The sequence below is a fragment of the Nothoprocta perdicaria genome, unplaced genomic scaffold (genome assembly GCF_003342845.1).
Source record: "Nothoprocta perdicaria isolate Ctin4 unplaced genomic scaffold, notPer1 scaffold_129, whole genome shotgun sequence".
In the NCBI taxonomy this organism is placed as follows: Eukaryota; Metazoa; Chordata; class Aves; order Tinamiformes; family Tinamidae; genus Nothoprocta; species Nothoprocta perdicaria.
Genome location: NW_020454416.1, coordinates 1,219,657 through 1,223,308, shown reverse-complemented (window position 1 = coordinate 1,223,308; position 3,652 = coordinate 1,219,657).

Sequence of the window (3,652 nt, the reverse complement as noted above, 5' to 3'; positions counted from 1 at the left end):
TTCTTTACTGTTAGGGTGACAGAGCAGTGGAACAGGCTGCCCAGGGAGGTTGTGGAGTCTCCTTCTCTGGAGGTCTTCAAAACCCGCCTGGATGCCACCCTGTGCCACGTGCTCTAGGTGTGCCTGCTTGAGCAGGAAGGTTGGACTAGATGATCTGTAGAGGTCCCTTCCAACCTTAAATATTCTGAAATATTCTGAAATATTCTGAAATAATTTCTCTGGACGAGTTTCAATGAAATTCATAACATGCTGAACAACACTAGCTCTAAATGAGCACCCTAGAGAACATCTATTAGCTTCCTGGGGCAGTGGGCTGCTTCGGGTAATAAAGTTGCCCCTCCTGCTGCTCAGTTTTGCCACGGCCCTTGAAGCGACACCAGGTGCTGGTGCGGAGAAGGGCCAAGGGGTGAGCAGAGGCAGCTGCTGCCTGAAGCCCCACAGGGCTCCGGGCTCCACAGGCTGTGGACACTGCGGCAGGGAAGCTGTGGACATTGCGGCAGGGAAGCCGCTGGCTCACCACCTCTGAGAAATCACCAGCGGTTCCCATGTAGAAGGAGGCGATTGCAGGAAGTGGCCAGCAGCGCTGGCCTCGCAGAGGGGCAGCCCGGAGCACTCGGTGGCAGCTCCTGGTGCGCGGGGCTCACGGGTGCTCCCCTGGCATCCTGCAGCCACCGCTCCCACCGGCACCTCCCGGGCAGCTCCTCGCTCCTAGGGAAGGGGATCTGCGTCCCTGGAACTCCCCCGCTTCCCCTGCTGAGGAGGGGACCCCATCCACGCCCAAGTCCCCCACCTTGTCCCAGGCAGGGATCCTGCGTCCCAGTGCTGCCCCTGGCCGGCAGCGCCTCCCTGACAGCCGCGGCTCCCGGGAATGCCGCGTCTCAACAAGGTTCATTCCCGCCCCGCCACTGCGGTTATGGAAAGGGCTCCGGTGTGTTCTGCTGCGATGAGGCGCTGCCTGCAGGGACCTGCGCCTGCCAGCCAGCGTAATCCCTGTGTCTGCAGCGCGGCACTGCCGGGGGGAGCTTTAACCCCTGGCAGCAGGAGCAGCAGCGGCAGCAGCAGGAGGCCGATCCCGGCCCCGGCCAAGCGCCGGAGGCCGGAGCGGCGCTGGAGTGGGAGGATTCGTGGTGCTGTGTGGCCATGGGGACGCTCAGCCCGTGTCACCAGGACAACTGCTCTCCCTGACGGCTCTGCCCAGCACCGGGCAGCCCTCGGGAAGCGGCCCCGGCGGCGCTCCATTCCCTGCAAGGAAGCTGCGGATGCCAAACCGACGCTGGAAGCGGCTGAACACCAGCGCTCCAGCTGCCGCCCGTGCGTAATGCTCGTCCCGTTCAGCATTCCCACGTTATTTTCCCCCGGCGAGCCTGAGTCACGCGGGACCCAGGGAGCTGCATCCCGGCTCCTGACATTTCGCAGTCGCTGAGCGAAGGACTTGAGCATCGAACAAACGCACTTCAAGCGCAGGGGTGGCGCTGGCTGTTGTTGAACGCAATTACTGTTGTGTGAATGCAATTATTTTTACCTTATGACTAATTATAAATGGGTGTTTTTAATGGAAGAGCAGAATTTGTTGATCGGGGTTTGAATTCTGCCGTCACTGGGAATAAAGACACCAGGTAATGAGCTTGGCACTAAAAGGGCAGCCTCAGGCAGGCCAGATTCAGCACCACCCTTTCTCATTGTATCACACTTCCTTCCTCCCACTAGCTCAGCCCACTCACAACCTGTGTAATTTCTCCCTCTGAAAGGATGTGCCTGTTTCTGCTCCGTGTTCTGCAGCAGATGCCTTTATTTCCCAAATATGTTCCTCTGTGGGGGCTCTCGGAGGGCTTTTGCAGGCCTGTTTAACAGCACTCGCTCGGAAGGGCTGGAGCAGGAGCCGAGGAGGTTGCGCTTGCTTTAGAGCAAGGGGAAGATGAAGGAACACGTGGATCTGCAAGGGGAAAAGGCAGCGGTGGGGTGGAAAGCAGAGGCCTCTGGAGAAGGCAGCAATGGGACAAGCAGCGCGTTCCTGGGCAAGCAGAGCACTTGGTGGAAAGCCAGGGATCAAGCAGCAATTTGTCTGCAGAACCTCCGCACGTACCTTGCTCGTCTTTAAGCTGCAACACGTTTCCAAAGCGGAGATTTCGGACCCCGACCCGCTGGGACATCCCTCAGCAGAGCAGCCCTCGGATCTGCCTTCCTCTGGCCAAGGATGTTTCCACGCTCAGGGACCAGGACAGCACCTGGATGTTCACACATCAGGGAGAATAGCTCTTCTTTCCAGCTGTGCTGCATTCTTGGCTCCTTTCTTTGGTGTTCACAAACATTGTAAGATTTCCTTCGAAATGTCTACATTCAAAATATCTTTTTTTCTCTGAGGATTAAGTGTCAATGAGATCCTTCCTCTTTGTCTTTTCCTTGTTCACAGTCCCCGCATTTTCTGTTTTCTTCTTTGGTGTTTCTTTGGATTTGCACTATCATTACATTTAACATCAACTGATATGTATCATTTGCTGCTGTTTTCTCCACTTTTCCTGTTAACTAAAACGCATCTTGCATCGGGGAATTGAGCACCACATCCATTATAGGAGCAGTAATTTCAAAGAAGCAGTTGAAACTTGGTAGTTCCTTGACTTGCTCATAATTGAATGCCAGAAATACCAGACCTAAAACCACAAGGACTTTCTAATCTAGCCCCAAGTGCATAAACTAACCCAAATGATTCCAAAACTTTGATTACGAAATTGCAAAGACTCAACAAAGGTTAAGTTACACTTTAATACATTTGTAAACTGTTTAAAAGGATTCCTCGAAAGCATTTGTACGAGGAGATAGAGACTTTAGAGCATCTCAGTGATCTAGGAACCAACCCCTCCCTTCCAGAGAATTCAAACACAAACCGATAGAACTAAAAGGGCAATGGAGAGGCATAATTAGCTACTTCCCCTTTTATGTTTCTCTTTGGTCTCTAAACTCACCTTGGCACGAACAACGAGTGATGTGACGGTACCCAAGGGATGGCCATTCCTGTGGTGCCGAGGGCGCTTCGGAAGCGTCGGCCTCCACCCCGGGAACGCCGGTCCGGGGCTGCAGGGGCTCCTGCGGGACACGGCGCAGGGCTGCGCTTCACGTTTTCGGTTTAATTAGTTTTTGTTACGTGTGACCTACTTATAGCCACGTCACGAGACGTTTTTGCAAGGTATTTGTTTCCCATTAACACACAGCTACCATACTTGTTTCATTCCAGTTTTATTTACAACTGCCGTGGAGCACATCCCGTGTTATCCGTACGGCAGGTTTGCCGCTCCGCTTTGCTGCGCACCGGGCGTTTCCAACGCGGTAACGTCCGGAACGGCTCCTCCTTAACGCGCGGGCCGGCGCCGCCCAACCGCACCACGCGCAGCCCTCCCTCCTCAGCCTCCTCCGTTTACGCGGTCGCTTTAACCAGCGTTAACTGGCGTTAACCGGTTAGCGCAAACGGGCGGCGCGGTGCGCAGGGCTCGGCGGGGGGCCGCGCGCACCGGGACATGACGGGCGTTAGAACGGGCGCCCGCCGCGTCACGGACGCGCCTGCGGAGCGTTTGTCCCGTTTTTTTCCGGCGTCCCCGCGCGATGCCCAACGCCCGCGCAGGAGCTTTCGGGGAGGCGGCTCCCGCTCCAACCGGGACGG